This window comes from Chroicocephalus ridibundus, chromosome 2, assembly GCF_963924245.1.
Source record: "Chroicocephalus ridibundus chromosome 2, bChrRid1.1, whole genome shotgun sequence".
Classification (NCBI taxonomy): domain Eukaryota; kingdom Metazoa; phylum Chordata; class Aves; order Charadriiformes; family Laridae; genus Chroicocephalus; species Chroicocephalus ridibundus.
Genome location: NC_086285.1, coordinates 17,991,421 through 18,009,649, shown reverse-complemented (window position 1 = coordinate 18,009,649; position 18,229 = coordinate 17,991,421). Strand labels below are relative to the sequence as shown.

Genomic DNA, 18,229 nt, shown 5'->3' with positions numbered 1-18,229 from the left:
CAGATATTCTGATTACTCTCCTACATTCACCCCTGGCCAGTTTCCAGGCAGCCTGAATGACTTTGCTATGCCACTGCAATGACAGCAAAAGAATCCTGTGTCCCAAGTAGCACAGGGGTTTTTTAGTATATTATTTTGAAACAATACTTTTTGAAATATTGTCTTGGAAATACAACTGGGGTGATTCCTGCACACAAATTCTGGATCTCAAGTGTAGTTTATGCCAAGTCTCAGGGCAATAAACTCACACAAACTGCATTTTTTTTATTAGCAAGTTGTTGACTGGGTTTTGGTTTTTTTCCCTTTCTTCATTTATATTTAATTCAAAGTTCATAGAACTGCATAGGTCATTCTGGCAGCTGGTACAATCACATGCCAAGTCATAAGCCAAAGACTCCTATGACAAAATATCAAATCAGTGACCCTCTGATGAGACACAAGCAATAGAAAAAAAAAATCTGCCTGATCTTGACTGTCAGAACACAGCCTGGTTGAGCTACATTGAGGCAAGGTCTCAGCAGCAAGTCAAGAACTATCATAAGGAGACGTCACAGCCAGTCTGACCATGCTATTATCTCTACAGTATTGTCTAACAAAGAAAAGAAAAAGCAAAAACAAACACTGTGTCTCATGACAATGCAACTTACTGACTGGGAACCACTGACCTAGAGAGTGGTACTGTGACATTAATTCATATGCTAGGGCTGAAGCCGGTTTCTTACTTGGACACCAGAATAGCTCATCCCTTAACTCCTTAGAAAAGAGGCTTTTATTTAAAGTTTTTACCATCCCTCTTTTAGTTACAAAATTCCTATAGGATTCAGTAGACTAGATGAGCTTTTCCTTTAGCTTTACTTTTTCTGGGCATACAGTACTACTACTCTATTCCCTTCCAATAGAAGTTCAGGAAGAACGTGCTGATACTGCTAAAAGAAAGGCGAGCACCTGACATTTTCCTTTCTTCACCTCATCATTCTTTTTGCCTTTTTTCCTTGGCCTAAGAAATACTTCACTGTCAAAGGAGATGGGGAACACTCATTACTGAGAGAGGATAGCTGCAACAAATATCTAAAATTCAAGGTCAAACGTTTCTCTTAGTAACACTGGTAGAGGCGTGCTTGCACACACAAGTTCAGTCTCCTTGCAGGGAGGGGCTGTCTTGTACTTGAGTACATGCGCTGTAAAATAATTTTTATATATAGCAGTGTGCATACACAATAGTTTACGCATAAAAACATCCAACTTTCAGAAAGAAAAAAGAAATCTAATTACCTATTGGTAAATAGGTAATTGCTTACCTACCTCTTATTAGAGGAAATTTGTATCTTCCCATGTATTTGTAAGTTCCAGTTTCTAAATGTGTAAGCAGCTTTGCAACAATGCAAACACTGGATTTTGGATTACCTTTCCTATTGCAGTCTACATCCAGCAAAGAAAACACAACATAGTAAAAAACATGGCAACATTTGGCACAAGGTAACCAGACATGAGGCTTTCAGCAGGCTGTGGCATGTTCTCACTCCTCCACTGGGGAAGAGAGGCTATCAAATGTACCTGTCATGCACGCCCATCAAAACTCATCTCTCTAGTCAAGCATTCACATGGGGAGATAGTATCTCAGCATACTACTCAAGAATGAGTTTTGGAGAAGAAAAGGTCATGTCATTACTTACTAATTCAGAGTGGTGTATTATTACATACAAGGTCCCTAAAAGCTGTTCCAAGAGCTACAGAGAAATTGGTTTCATTTTGAAGGCCGCAAAAGCGCTATGGAGGAAGAGGACACAAAATCCATTACGCAGCAGAAGATACAAGGCATCAACCGCAGCTAGGCATTAATGTTTGTTAAGACAGAATCAAAACCAAGCCCCATTCAAAAGAGAAACAGGGTCAAGGTATGCTTTTAATTCATGTATGATGGAGTAGCACATAGGTCATAAGGCCTGCACTAATTGCAGAACACAAAGGAAAGTTTAGCCCGTTGCTTTGTCATCTCAAATGCACAACTAAAGAGAAGGGAAATCAGCATTTGAATTCGATCAGCCAGTGCATGAGCAGCAGCCCACTGCAAGGTAAGAGAGGAATATATCTGGTCACTGTAGTGAGGACACTGTCCTCATAAACTGGGAGCCAGGAGCAACAGAAGTGTGCTGGAATCCTCCAGGCAGACCACAGCAGCTCTGGCCATGCCCTGTGCAGGCAGTGGAAGAAGGACACGCTCTGTTCTCATTCCAAACGTGAGGAACCACATGAGCTACAAACTAGCAGCTAAACAAATATTTAGCCATAAGTACCACAATACAAGATTTGCTTTTGGACAACTGGGGATAACTTTGTTATTTAGATCTTCACAATGTGGTCAAACGTAAGAAATCTCAATTAACACATATAGCTGCTCTGACATACTGGGAACTGTTAATACAAACTGAACAGCCACTGAAGGTCCAATTACTTAAGTGAATACTTTCCTGTTCCTATAGTCTGCTAGTCTTCGGCTATACTAATGTGCATGCCATGTTTTCTTTTCAGGAATCTGGAGATGCTCCATTCAAGAAGGCGTTTCTTCCTGAAGTAACACCACCACCTCAGCTGACCAGCTTATGAGAACGTACAATGCGCCTGCTGGCACCACATGTCATTCCACAGACTTTTACTTGTGATGGCAGCAGGTTTATTTTAATAAGCTGCAGTGTTTTGATAAGTAATGCTTGTGTCTATTGAACCGATACATACATTTTAAATATTAATGCTATATCCAAGCTAGATGAAAGCATTAGAGAAGACAGAATAAGTGATTTAATAAGGTGGGATGTCTAATTCTCTGATGTAAGCTAGAAGCATGTAAAACGGTGAGTTCAGTACTTGGATAAAGCAACCAGAAAGCCTCCTGTTTTCTTTCAAATTTAATTGCTATCACCCATAGGAAGCCAAAACCACTAGCTGGAACTCATTAAATAATGTGATAAAGCTGAAAGTCTGAGGAGTAAAATGTAAATTCAACCTTAATGAAGTGGCATTTACTCAACTGTCATCATTGATTACAATTTTCCACCTACACAACAAAGTTACAGAATTAAACATTGTGTTACAGTTGCTGTCTGCCTCTATTCATAGAGCAGTAAAAGGAATATTTAACTAAAACCTATCTTCCTACAAGATGTTTTAATTCTGAACAATAAAAAAAATAATCTAATACTGCCTTTGGTTTGCTGGTTTCACTTCTGCTAAGTGAACCACTGGTAAAGAGTTACTGGGTTGAGACTACCTGTCTTCATATTACAGATGTTGGTTATTAGGTTTCTCTGTACTTTTTTCAGTCAGTTAAGGGGACAATAACCAACCAGTAATGATTTGGGTCACACTCCACTACCTCTTCTCCAAATACGAAGAGCAGCATTTTGCAAGGTTTCTGAAGTTTCCTTGGTATTCTATAACTTATTCCATATAATTAGTGGATCAGCCAGGTCCTACTGTGAGAAAAGGTTACTGAGTTTGTAAACCTTCCCTAACAGGTATTACCTAAGTCTCCTGTGCTGCGTAGGGGTCTGTTTCTTTCCAAAATTCAAATATTTGCCATATTAATGTCTGCACTTTACTTTTTAAATCACATATCAATGAAAAAAAAAGTTTTACAACTCTGCTACAATATCCTTCTGTACCCAAAATATTTAAACTCCTCCTCCACAGCCATGTCAGCTACAGATTCTTCCTTCTAGCCAAATTTCTATATTGGTTTCTAACACCCTTCTGTTTCCACCCCAGCCTTTTTTCCTTTTGAAATGAAGGTATTTAACAGTTTTCATTTATCATTGTGAACAAGTCCAGTAAAAAGCCCTAATGAATCTTAAATATCTATATTAAATAATAAATGCATATTTATCATCAAAGCGGGAGTTAAAATAATTAATCTTGTGTACAGTACATAATGTTAGAGAACAGTTTTCATAGCTTCTAGGAAACAAAAGCTGGTTACAGCTGGCACAATAGTCTTCAACTTTTTTCCAATTGTCAAACTGTTCCTTTGACTCCCATTTCCTCTAGGAACTGCCTTGCAAATCCTTCCCTTACAGTAGAACTTTCCAGATATAACTGCCTAGGAAGACACTTTTCCCCACTGTTGCAGTCCTGAAATCTGCTATTTCCAGTCATAATTTCTCCTTCAGTCTGGATGCTAGCATGCCCACCATCCACTAGAAGTAGTTATCTTCCAGCAGAAGCAAACAAAGGGAAATTATGACAGTTTTCAACTGTCCACATTTGCTAGCTATAGCCACAGTTCTAAGGAAAGGACAACAACCGTCTTTTCTACATGCCTTCCAAAAACGTGTTTGCTGGCTGACTGACTTCTATCTTGCCTCAGTACTCAGCTCCTGCACGTTACTTCTGCTCTCCATTTTAACCATCAAGACTTCTTGAAGCTGGATCACTCATCACTCTTTCCTGAGGAGCACGCAGGGTGTCCCGACTGACCTGTTCCAGGTCTCAGGGCCCAAGCACATGACACTCACAGCAGTCAGATGAGGGACCAAAGGCACCACTCAGCACTTGCCTCAAAGCATGCCATTCACAGTTTTATCCCCTGAGGTTTGTTTGCCATTTTGATACCCTCGCTCAGACTGGTTGTGGCAGCTGGAAGGTGGTCCAAGTCACTGTCTATATCATATTTCAAACGCACGACAAGCTTTCGAAGCAGGGAGCCACGCACTGCAGCTCAGTGGGGGCAGTTTCAAACCTGCTAGGCTATAGTACTTGCAGTGTCTTCTCAATACCAAGACAGAATTTCTAGCACATCTAATTTTGACATTATTAAAGTAATAGATTTGGACCTTTGGAGTAATTACCAATCTTTGAAGAAGAAGCCTGCAACAGCTGGATGTTCCTTTCCCCATAGAAAACTAAATGCTAGAACTTAAGTTGGTGGGACTGAAGTTACAGGTTAGCTATATAGGTACCGGAGCTCACATAGATTACTGAATCAGTTAAGCTTGGAGATTAGGCAGCAAAAGGCTCCGTTCAGGTTCTCTAGGATGTACGGTTGGCAAGAGAGCGGAAGCAGAGCCAGGACAGGCTGTGCCCCGGGCAGGCAGCTAACAAAAGGGCTGCTGTTTGTCCTGGTGGGAGCAGCAGTAACTTGCCTTGGGCTGGTGGCAGGGAGAGCACTAGGGGAGGAGCAAGGACTTTTAGATACGGCCTACAGAGTAGGGATTTCACACCCTCATTAGAGTTTAGCCTCTATTCATCTTAACAAGGGAGGAAGCTGCTCGTTCAGAAACTGGGTTTGGTCACTTCTCCAGCACTGCTAGTATCAACATGATGCAGTTTCAGCATTCCCCCTTCCACACACACGTTCCACTTACAGTGCAATCCTAACACAAAAGGTAACTGTGTTCACAGCTTCACAAATGACCCAGATTACAATGAGATAATTAACTGCTCATGAACAGCTATTCACTGAAAACCTCTATCACAGTATCTGTTAAGCCATGGAAAACCTTCATTACTGTATCTGTCAAACCCCTGAGAAGAAATTTAAGACTGTTTCTTTAGATCAGTTCTCTTTTTGCAACTCTTCTGGACTGTGATAAAAAAAAGCAAGGCCTTCTATCAGCTGAACTTGGAACGTGTTTTCTAAAAACACACAAAAAAACCTTCTCCATCTACCAGTTGCAGCTTCTGATTTGGCCACAGGTACCATGTGAAATAATTACATTCCACTCTCTTTTATTATAATTGCAATGTCAAGTCCATTTCTTTAGATAGCATTCATGGCATATTGTCTGTGAAACAGCAGCTCTGCATTTCATATCTGAAACTACATTGTTCCTTCTGGAACAGCTTCATTTGCTAAAGTCCACCAAATACATTATGAATTCATTAAGGATTTTCTATGCTCTATATATAAATGGATGTGCGTGTTTCCAAGTTCTGAGACATAATTAGTAGCTCTGAAGCAGTTTTACTCTAGTCTTAAACTTGTTATACAATTTTTTGTGCAATGTATTTTGTTGACAGTCATCATTAATGGTTGGCTGTATTAGCAATATACCTTCCTATTTTTTTTTCAAAACTTATACCATCATATATAATGAAACAACATAAGAAAATTTAGTCATTTTTGACTCAAAAAACAGAGTGTGTCTTTACAAGACAATAAAGCAACACACGATTAAAAATACTTAGACCACAAATTGGTACAATGGTGTTTCACAGCTTTATTAATACTAAGCATGATATAAAATTACTCTTGGTCTCTCATACTAATCCACATATTGTTCAGAACAATAGAAAACAAGCAACAGCCTAGTCCAGTATCAGAAAATGGTGGGCAAAAGAGGAATCACAAGGTAATCCTACCTGGATGACCATCTGTACTTCAGCAGTGACTTAAGATACGCATTTTCCAAACTGTGGAACTGAGAATCTATGAAGCCTGAAGGAAAAAGGAAAGGCTAATAGTAATATGACATTGGTTCTTGTCAGTGTCGGAAATATTACATATTTTTGTGGTTTTGTTCTAAATGTTAGCAGCATAAGTTTAAAGTAGTTAACCTCCCAACTACTGTTCCTCTATGACACACTGCAGAAATAAGACAAGTCAGAAGAGACTTATTTAAGCTGGGGGAAGAGAAGTTTTCAACATGCAAATTTGGTCTGCCTCCATACCCGTCCTAGACAAATTGGTCTTAAAGTGATAATTCAGCAAACTAATGATTTTAAAATGGGTACAGCTAAGCTGTATCTAACATATAAATATCCATAAGACTTCACAGATGTATAATCATGTTTTATACGTGAACTATATCGCAAGTTCTGGTACAAAATTCGAGGTGTAAGCCTTCTCCCATTGCACTTAATGGGCCCATATTGAAAACCCTCTAAGCACTTGTGACTTGTAGTAAAGATGCTCGTGTCTTTGCCGCATGATAGCTAATCACTCTGCTTTGGAAAATCAGCAATAACCTTGAAACCATTACTAGCTGTGCACACTGACATTCAGCAAATGTCTTTTTCAACACTCCACCTGGCATTATGCACTGCCTACTCCTCATACAAACTGAAAACACCTGATGTCTCTTCTTGGCAATGAGCTGCAGAGCAGAGATGGAGCAGCAGACCACAGAATACACGTCGGAAACAGAACCACCACCCTGTTACACTTATGGCAAGAACCTAACAGTCAAAACAGGGTGGAAAACATCAAGATTAGTCTATTCTTGCCATGTTCATATGTCACCGTCTCTTCTGCACACTGCAAACTACAACGTTCACATCTCACAGCTCTATAGTACAGTTTGTAGTTATAGCTTATTTGTTCAATGATTGTCTTTAAATACTGATGTCACTGAGGATGTAAACAATTAATTAATTTCAGGAGCTTCTGGTTGCAGTCTTATTACATCACTGACTATACTGCACATGGTTTGAGAACTAAGAAAGCTTGAATTTTTGTTCTTTAAACTAGCAAACAACTGCCAAGGTTGATTTTTTTCTTCTATTAAAATATTATTTTTTAAAAATATGACATAAAGGGGGCACGGTCTAGGCTGGATTTTAACCTGATCTGTTATTTCATATAATGGCAATGATAGGCTCATATTAGCCTTCACAGCTGAATGGAAAAGCGACAAAAGATGTTGGCCACAGTTACAAGATGTGATCCCAACAGATTAAATATACTGAAACCCTTTTACATTAGCAGCTTTTCTGCAGAGCTAACAACTGAGTGATAAGGGTAATTCTACCCATGATTCATAATGTAGATCAGGACAAAACCTGGAGTCCTAGAAACTAGTCTGCTTAATGCTATTGCTTAAGAACACATGGAATTTGTTAGTCTTCCATAGTGTGGGGAAAATTCAAGTTGTGCTCTTTGGCAGCCAAGCATAACGAACATAGATATTCAAGAACACCAAAGAAAAGTTTTGTGCATCTTCAGACATGTGCTATTTTTGCTTTCTGCTGTTTTTTCCCTAAATGCAAGGCTGCTAGCTGAAATAAACAGCATGTCACTGTATCTGTATCATTTATCGCTGTCTTGGGAAACTTGCATGTCAAAGAACTTTACTGAATACCTCATGGTAACGCTCAAAATTATTCAGTAAAATATGCAGAGCTGTTCTCAGATCTTCCATACATGACATGGGACAGAGTTAGTCCTATGAACTGTCAAGGGATGTTAACAATACTGCAAAAGTTATTTGAAGTGTATTAAATAATGCTTGTTCCCCATCTCTCTACTTCTGTAATACAGGGCAAGGCACTGTATTAGACAAGTACAATATCACTTGTGATGTAAACACCACGATCCCCTAAAAGCAGGTATAAATGAATTCTGTTATATTTTTATATTTCTGAGACTGAAATTACGAAGGGACAAGTTAATACACTGCATCTTTTCCTTAATGAACAAGAAACGGTAGCAAGCGGGATGAAGACTTTTCAGGAGATGGGGTCAGGAAGTGTATAAACACCACAGGCTGGGATTGAACTCCATTAGCACAACTATGTGGGAAGCTTTCGTGACTCCTACACATAATTCACGTAGTTCTAGATGGTGAAACTTGCTTAATTCACTGCAACATCTTTCCAAAAGATACTCTAGAAGACAATTGATGGATACACTGCTAGCAGCAAGACCGGATTTTTTTCCTGCTTTTACTTATTATCATAGCAAGTTCTACAGTAAACCTTAACACAGAGGAACCAGTTTAGAGGGAAGATGCTACTGAACTACTTTTTACAGATCCCTTCTGCTCCCTTCCATATGCTAGAGATAAATGAAAGGCTCACAGGTGCTCAGGTGCTTGCCACATAAAAAGGAGAGATTCAGCACAGGAAAGCAGAGCTAAGGCTGCCGTTTCAGTGAAAGGTAGTGTTGCAACATCTTAAGAACAGATGGGAGTTACAGCAGATTCCAACAACAACGTCTTCGTGAGAAGCACAGTACTCCCACAAGGCACTCAGGAAAGGACTGGAAGTCGCCACTTAGAAAACATACTTGTGACTGTTTCCTATCAGGAGTTGGGATGTCCTATAAATGTTAACAGAAGTACAAATAAGCATCCAAAGTAACAGTACATTCATTAGCCTGCTTTCTCTGCACCTGGTATTGACTTTTATACCACACTCTTAGAAACTTACAGCTCTGACACCTGCCTAATTTAAAATTTAAATTCCAAATTGTAGGCCACTACACAGAAAACATTTTATTATGAACCCAAAAATGCCATACTAGCTCAGGTTCAAGGTCCATCTAACACGGTATCCTGTCTCTAATAAGGACTGCTAGTGGATGCCTAAAGAAAAGAACAAGAACAGAGTAAACACACAGAAACCCTTTCTTGATGTACTCTGCCAGCTGACAGCACTCTGCAGCTCTGGGACTTCCTCTGTCTCCTTTTAAATGTACACGTGTAAATATAAACACATTCACATTAAAGTCCAAAGCCATTCCTCTGAAATCATTTAAATAAACTTTTCACTGTTTAGGTTACTGCTTTACTCCTTTTCATTCTGATGAATAAACAGGCACAATTGAAGCTGATGAGTCTCATTCATTCATTCCCTAGCTCTATCAGATTAAATCCCAAAACCTAAATTAACTGTTGCTTTAAAACAGCTTTTAGAAGCTACATGCAATCACCCATTCTGAATAAAAATTAAAAAAAACCTTACTCAATCCAAACCAGTGATATCTAGCAAAATCCTAATGTTAATTCTGAGATTAGAGATTTGATCATCCACATCAATTAGAGATGAACTTAAAATAAGAACTCTGAACATCATCCAAAAAATAACCGTAAAAACCAAATGCTGAATTCAAGTACTGAGGATTGCCGTGAGGTCTAAAGATGCTGGTCACCACTGTCCAGACTATTCAGTCTTCTTCATAAGGAAGAACTACAAAAACCACTGAAAGCTATTGCCTCTGAAGTTGTTCTACAGTTTATTTAGAGGGAAGGAAAGGCAAAGATGTGCTGAGCTATTTATGAAAGCAAATCAATTCAAAGAAAAAGCTCTGGAAATGCAAAAAGACTTTATTTTATAAATACAGATTAAATAAAACAAAGATAGGAATTCAGAGGTGAAAACATAAAAGCAGCATGCAAAGGCATCTACTGCTTTTCTGAGCTCTTACATCAAATATCATCATTTACGCTCTTCACGTGCAACATGACAAATTAATAACGCTATGTCTTGCTCAACACAGATTAAACGCAGGCATTAACAAAACCAGTAAGGCACTGTTTTCACAGTTGAATTAAGCTATTCTCAGCCAATTCATAAAAATACCTCACGGTACCGATAACCTATAAATTAAAGTTTAATCGGTCTCCTGAGCCCAGCTGCGCAGCCTGATGCCACTTAATGGCTCGGTCACATCCATTACTCGCTGTAGACGAGCTCTCTCCTCAACTCTCCGCGACAACCCGGCGGCTTTTCAAAGCCAAGCACTAGCCGCGATTAAACCCACCTCCCCCCACGCCCTCCCGCCCCCCGGCCGGATTTCACGGCGGGCAGCTCCCGCTCCGGGCCTGCGTCCCGCGGGCTCGGACCCCCGCTCACGCTACAAGCGGCGGCGGGAGTCGCCTCAGCCCGCGGGGCTGCCCCGCCCGGGCAGGGGGCACGGCCCCGCGGGGCTCCCCCACCGCCCGGGCGCCTCGCACACGGCCGGGGGGGCTCGGCCGGGCGGGGGCCATCTTGGAACTGGCGCCCCGGGCAGGGGGTGCGGATACCCCCCCACACACACACACACACCCCCCAGCCCGGCGCCTGCCGCCTCCCCTCACACACCCCAGCCGAACCCTCCCCGGTCCCGCCGGCACGGCACGGCACAACCCAACCCCTCCGAGCCCCCCGTCCCGACACCGGTACCGGGGGAACGCGGGGCCACCCCCTCCCGCCACCTCACAGACCCCCGCCCCGAGGATGGGCCGCGGCTCCTACCTGCGGCCGAGCCTCCCGGTGGCGGCGGACGCGCCCCAACCTCCCTCTACGCGCTGAGTCGCGCTCCCCGGCTCCCCATCGCCGCCGCCGCGCTGGGCCGGGCCGGGCGCGCCGGGCCCCTCCCACCAGGGCGGGGCTCGCGCGGAGCCCAGCGGCCGCTCGCCAGCCCCGACCCCCTCCATCCCGTACACACAGACGCACGCCAAGGCCAGGCTCGCGCCCGATTGGCTGGGGGAGGGAGGACCGCGCGAAGCCGAGCGCCCATTGGCCGCGGGGGAAGGCGGCGGCCCGCCCCACGGCCGTCGCGTGACGGCAGGCCGGTGGCGGGGGGCGCGGCGGGAACGGGCGGCGGCCGGTGTGGCGGGTCCGTGACAGTGACAGTGGCAGTGCCGGGGCCCCTGTGGGTTCGTCCTTCTGGTCCGGCCTTCCCCGCTCGGGGTTGGGGAGTTTCGGCAGCGCGGCAGAAACCGGGGCGGGGGGAATCCGTGGGGGGCGCGACAGCGAAGCGGAGGGGGAGGAGGGCGGCCGGCTGCCTCTGGGGTAACTGGCCGCGCGGCGCGGGGGGTGTCCCGCAGTGTGGGCCCTCCCTGGTGGGAGGCCTCCTGGTGCGGCTCCTGGGTGGCCTGGGGACAGCAGGAGCCTCCACAGGTGGTGTGACCGGTGTTTGGGTTTGGCCTCCTGCCTTAGAGAGCGCCGAAGGCACCCGCAGAAGATAAATTTGTGAATTTTGTGGAGGGTGTGCTCAGGGGGGAGGCAGGGCGGAGGAGCAGGAGGGGTAAGGAGATGGTCTGGGTAGCTGTCAAGGGCAGCGGTGGCTTCAGCAGAAGCACTGGCTGCAGCCCTGTCTGTGCGGGAAAGGATGAGTCTTTATTCATTCAATGAATCTATTCTTAGTGGGTTTATTTTTCATATAATAAAATATGCCAAGGATTCTTCCAGTCTTTACACACAGGTGTTCTAAATACCTGTGTTTGCAACAGCAGTGCTGTCCAATGTTTGCAAAACTTGGCATTTAGTGCACTGGACAGCCACCTTGCAGAAGTGCATCCCTAGCCTACGCCAGGCTGTGCTGATATTAGTTCTTGGCTAATCTCAAAGTATGTGATTACAGGTGGTTTTGGACATCTTTAATTCTCCTGGGACTTTTCTGCACTGTCTTCAAGTAGCATTTCGAGTGAGGTGTTTAATTGTGACAAAAATTCATTGAGATACAGAAACTGTGGCAGAAGACTGTTAGTTTTTTACCATTTCCTCTCATTTCTTGGGGCAGCTCTTTTATTAGTAGACACATATAGTTGTGTAGTGTATAATGCAACTAATCTCATTCAACCTCCTCTGACATTTGTTCCTGTTCCGTTTAAAATTACGGGGGGTTTGGCACACTGCAGGATTACATGATTTCATTATGATGTCAATCATTTTTGGTTTAGATCAGCAAATCATTAACAATTACTTCCTTCTTATCCATATCTTCAAAGACTTGGGACGCAATCCTTCCTTTTGTGATCCATCAGCAGCTGAAGCATTCCTGAAAGGAAACCGGTTGAACGTATGTGGTTAGTTTTGAAATAAATTATTCTCAAAGACAGTAGACTAATTACAATGCCTAGAGGTACTAGACACCTCAAAATGTAGCCCAGTTTCTGGGTGAATACATATTTTTTGTGTTTTTTGAGATTGTATTTTAAATATTCATCTCGCTTTCCTTTTGCATAAATATTTCACAAGATTAAACAAATGCCAGCTAATAATTTCCTTCTTGTTATGCTGAGTACCACCCAAGTACTTTTTCATATCTTAAGACTTAACCTCATTTGGAAAATTAATTAAAAAAAACAGTTCTGATACTTTATATGCAAACCTTTCGTTGAGGCCAGGCTGTTGTAGGAGAAACTTAGTTTCCCCAGTATGAAAGTGCTGACAGACACTAAGCAACAAAACTCCAAAACAAGGCTTCCGGCCAGAAAGATGAATTGCCATTGTACCCATCCAAGTATTACCCTTCTTTTCCTATTGTAGGGTTTGGCAAGAGTGAGTTGAGCCCTCCATCGTTTTCAGAAAAGGCGTATTCTCACACAAACCCAAAACAAAGCAACTCCTGTAATCTGAACACTCCCATGTGATAGCAAGTGACATGAAACTAAGGAGAGAATGAAGAGCTTTCTACAGGTCAGTGCTTTTTCCAAACCCAAGGGAGACAACCACATCCAGATGACTTTTTCCAGCATGACTTTAGTTAAGAACTAAGCATCCCAATGCCATTAAATCAGTTTGAGTCTGAAAGTCTGAGCGCCAGACTAGCAAAAGATAGCTAGGGAGTTAAATTTAGGCAGGTTAGATGCCCTTCTCCCTTTAATTTCCTCCCAGGGCTTTCTCTGGTGGAAAACGACAGGAAGAAACAAGACATTGAAGAAGCTGTTGTGACACACAAGTCCCCAAAACACTTTAGACATGACTGATACGGCTGGGGGATTTTCTTCTGTTTTGCTGACATGGTTGGAAATCTGCAAAAGCAACATCTTACATCTCTCTCAGGGGAATGCAGCAGTAGAAAGACATCTCAGATGGTACCACATCTGCAGATCACTGTAGACCCACAGAATCTTCCTGGTTGCCTCTAAAGATCTTGCCGATCACAAGGTGTTGGCACCTCTCTCTTCAGTTGCTAAGTTGTTGTTACAAGGCAGCTAAAACATATTAAATACTTTCCTAAAATTATTTTTCCGTGCAGGCAGTTGCTGTGTCTGGCACAAAGATGTTATATGATCATTAATGGGAAGTGATACTGATCCAGTTTCTCTTCAAAATATGGCCAGCTGTATTTGAGAACTCCTGCTTTAAATATGTTTGGTTGTGTGTGTGTGCACAGACTGGTTTGGTGTTCTTCACCTCCTGACACTGGCACTTTTGCTGTGCATAGCTGAGATTCTTGCATAATTTAACAGAACCATCTCAGGTGTCTCCCACTCTATTCAGAGCATTTGAGCTGTGTTCTCTGGATTTTGGCATACAGCTTGGATCACATTACATTTACAGAAGAGTTTACCAGACTCGCTTATTTAGAAAATTTCCTAGAGAACAGGGTTTTGGGTTTTTTCAAACATATATTTGAATGGCTCCCGAAATATTTATGACAGCTGTCTCCAGTCAGGTTTTTTATTTCCTTGATTTTAGTCTGATATGAGTATAATCAATTCATTTTTCTGTCTCAAATTCCAGCATTGTTGGTGCAAATGAAATAAATATTCATAGACTTTTTTTTTTTCTTGTGCATTGTAAATGCTTGCTGGGTTTTTTTCGTGTTACTGTTTCATCTTCATAGTTTTCCAGCAGACAGGCTTGTGGCTAGCAGGAAGGACTGGCTGAATGGAACTGGAACCAGCGAAAAATCTGTTTCAGTGATTGCAAACTGAGGATACTGGAAAATATAACGTTTCAGTCATTGCAAACTGAGGATACTGGAAAATATGTACGAATAGATTCATTTATTAAAAGCATATTTATTTTGTTTTCTCACTTTTTCCTATTATATTTTGCAAAACCTGAAATTTGTTGTTCAGCAAAACTCTGAAGTATATCTAGGTACAATAAATGAATTATGCAAATCATTTTATTGAAAGAAAATGTACTCTCATATGTACACGCTATTTGCCTGGTCTTCCTATTACAGATGCAACCTGTAGTAAAATCCTAGTTTGTTAAAGCAAAGGAGTGCTCCAGAGACTCTAGATTTTGAGTGATACGTAGAAATCTATCATGTTTGTGTAGGGCACGTGGAGCTTGAAGACATTAATATGAATAAATACTAAAATATGTTAAACAGTAGTTTTTGTTGGTTTAGGTTGTTTTCCTGAGGAAACAGGGCTTACGATATTCTGATGTTCATGAGCAATCTGTCTGTGAGTCCCCCTTAGCAATTTCTGAATTTTTCTAGCTGCACTTCAGGTAATTTTAACTCTCTTCTTTCATTGTGTTTACAAAAATCTCAAAATACATCAGTTTTTTTCCCTTCAACTTGTAACCTTTTGCTGTCTATAGAGTTCTCAGTATTTTTCTGTGAGATGACCTTTACAATTTTCTGGTATATGAGAATTTCTCCTCAGGATCCAGCTATCATAAAGGTACATACATGATGTAGACAGACATCTAGACATCTTCAGGCCTGACCTTTTTATTCTTCTGCATGGTCTATGAGCTTGCCATCACTGTTTTTGCTGTGCATAAACTATTTTGAATATTCATACAGTTTTGATAAATAACCAAGCTCAATTTTGTCCCTTCACCAAATATCTTGTGTTCTTCTTGCTCAGTCTTACAGTTTTCCGTACTGCAAGCTCTGTTGATATCCCTTCTGCCATTCATACCACCAACTTCTCACTTAAAAAGTAGAAACTAAATAAAGTTGACGGAGCAATTTGTCTCATAACAATTTACCTGTTCGATTGATATTTCAAATTCTGTTTTACTTTGAATTTTTTCCTGGATGTCTTCCTCATGGTCTTGCTACCAAACTGTATCAGATGAGCTGTTCTGTAGTTTTGATGCTTTTTTGTCCAATTTCATGCTGATATATATATGTAAATCGTCAGGCTGTAGTCCAGTTTGATGAACTTTACAATACATCCATTGATGCTAGTCCATCCAACTTGAGAAGCTCTGTTGCAGCCTTCTCTGACTTGGAGGCTTTCCTTTCTGAATAGTTAATTATATTAATTATGAATGCTATTTCAGATTTTAATGGTGGCAGTTCTCCAATCCATGTAATTCAGTAGTTTTTCATACAGCTCCTCAGTGTATAATCAATGTCTGACCATCCTTTGTTTTTCTTACTCGAATCTCACATTTTAATGATTTATTCATTCTGGTTTGCAGTTAAAACACTTCCCTTGCTGACATGCAGAAATCAAACATCTCAGAGTTTTGCTGCCACCTCCTGATCCTTGGAACGCCTCCTGATATCTCATTTAATCATGTTGAATGGTTTGGATTTGCTTAACTAAGCCACCTACCACCACCAAACTGCACTGAACCAAAAGCAGACATGTCCTTCATACTTTTTAATATTCATACTATGTTTTGATACCGTGGTCGGAGAGGAGAAAAACACATACAGTTGAAACTAAGAACAAAAAAACGAGTGTTTGCGATACTTCTAAACAAAGGTATACTTATGATATAAATGCTGATATTGAAGTTTCTTATAAAACAACTTCTGGATTTCTGGAGGAGTTGTGAAAGAATTAAAAACATAATGAATGCAACGTTTAGGATGTATCATCCCAAATTAGGCTTTCCCTTTCTTTTGCTGAACTCCTGAGAGGGTGAACTGTTTGCATCATGAAATGGTTAAAATGTCACTGCTTTCTTTATCTTTCCTGGCTGTTACAGAAAACTACTATTATTAACGAATTTGGATGTAGCTGCAGGCCAAGAATGTGCTATTTCGTGAGGCTGATCCTGCACGTGCATTTCAGTCTTCCTTACAGACTAAGGAGAACTTTGATGCTCAGAGATCAAAGTCAGAAGCTACGGAGTGTGATCCACCAGTCACACATGTGTTTTTGAATGGCAGACTGAAGGATGAAGAAGAATAGAATTTGGTTGGATAAGCAGCTATCATTTAACTTTAATTTGCTATCTGATTTCTCTACATTTTGTCCACTAAACCCTGTCTAATTCCCTCTTGCAGCCGGGAGTCACAGTGCAGAATACTTGTGCAAACCAGAGCTAAAGCAATGAGCACAATGCGCTGCTCCTTTCCCTTTGGGCAGTGCATGGCTATAGAATGGAAAACAGATTCCCCTTTGGCATTATCTTAAGTTATCATCATGGAGAGTTGATAGTACTGAGTGTAACCTTTAGGGAATGCATTAGAAAAGAGGCAACTGCTCAGGTACAGACATGAAACCAAGATTAACAGGAAATATACAGCTATAATCTCACAAAAGCACATCATCTAATAAAGAAGAGGGAGCCAGATGTATTTTTTCACAAACTGGCATACACTTGTGGCATGTTCTGAGTTTAAAACTTCTCTAATAAATCAGTGATATTATGTTAACAGGAAAATGGGGTAACCGATGCTGAATACCTCCAGCAAACAGTCTATTCCAGAGGACAGAAGTTGGGAGCTAACCTGGCCCTCCCAATTCACAAATGTTGCTATGTACATGGCTGCAAATTAGGGAATATCAGAACTGGGGAGATGGTAGTCCAGAACAGGCAAAAGATATCAGCCCTGTGAATGTCTCCCCGATTAAACAATGTTACAGCAGCCATAATGGCTGAGATGCACCACCAGCACTTGTGGATCTTTCTCGGCTGAAAAATGAGCACCTATTACTGATGAGATGCTTATCAGTCCAGCTGTTATCAGTTATTATTAAGCATACTCATTCTCTATCAAATTGTTAAACTAATGTTTACTAGGGTTGCCTGACAAAAACTGAGCACCATGTACTCCTCCAGATATCAGGAAAGACACCAGAAATTAATCTAAATTTTCCTTCAAAAACTAGCAAGACCCACACCTTCTTCCTACACCTAGCAAGGCGTGGTCAAGCCTACCCTTAAAATCAGGATCGCACCCAGCTATGTTGCACTTAGTCAGTACCAAAAGACCACAACAGCACAAGCTTTAGAGCTTCCTGATACGTGCAAGATGCCTTAGCACAAGTTCCTGTGCTCATTCATTGGACCTGGATGACTCAAGCACAAGCAAACACCTTTCGGGCAGTAGTGTGATAGTCTCAGATTTACCTCTTCCTCAGTACAAGCAGGGATGTTTTGAGCTCAGGCTGCAGCAGAGCTCACATCAAGAAAAGAAGGGGATCATGGGTGTCTTCTGCATAAATCCACTGGCAAACCTGTTCTTCCTTCACAGGTGGGGCAGCCGTTGCTTCTCATACTTCCCAGAACTCCTCCTTTGTGCTCGGGCTCAAGCTCCTATCTGTGAAAGGCCATTTAGACCCAATAGGATTATGAGCTGCTTGGGATCAGCAGAAGTAGGGACCGTAAGTCTGACCAGAGCTGGTGAATGCCATACTCCTCCCCCTTCCTCACGCTCCTCTCGTGCCAGTTTGGAGAGGGATGAAGTAGGAACTCTACTCTTTCTGTGACTGGAAGATCAGTGCCTTCTTAATGTGACTGGGAGAAAGGCAAGTGGCTGCAACTCCATTCTGTCATTTTGTATGGGAGTGGTGGTCTTTCCAAGTCAACATTTTTACCTCTCTAGACTGGATAATGCACTGTGGTTCTTCGGTTTCTATTTTCGGTTAGCTCA

The 18,229-nt window shown here is 41.8% G+C and overlaps 1 protein-coding gene and 1 long non-coding RNA gene across 4 annotated transcripts in view; one reads left to right on the top strand and one right to left on the bottom strand.

Annotated features, from left to right (window-relative positions):
- Positions 1-11,064, bottom strand: part of MPP7 (MAGUK p55 scaffold protein 7) — a 155,170-nt gene extending 144,106 nt beyond the window's left edge. For 2 of the 3 annotated variants that reach the window (XM_063324579.1, XM_063324582.1), the window contains exons 1-2: positions 10,948-11,061; positions 6,355-6,430 (exon numbers count right to left, since the gene is read on the bottom strand). The gene's annotated coding sequence lies outside the window, so the exon portion shown is untranslated. Of the gene's footprint in view, positions 1-6,354; positions 6,431-10,947 lie in introns of all 3 variants that reach the window. The other variant, XM_063324580.1, reaches the window with a different exon arrangement.
- A 219-nt stretch (positions 11,065-11,283) lies between these two features.
- LOC134510573 (uncharacterized) lies at positions 11,284-13,918 on the top strand. Its single transcript, XR_010069662.1, has 3 exons — positions 11,284-11,347; positions 12,426-12,496; positions 12,967-13,918. It is a non-coding gene; the product is annotated as an uncharacterized LOC134510573 (long non-coding RNA).
- Positions 13,919-18,229: the final 4,311 nt, after the last annotated feature.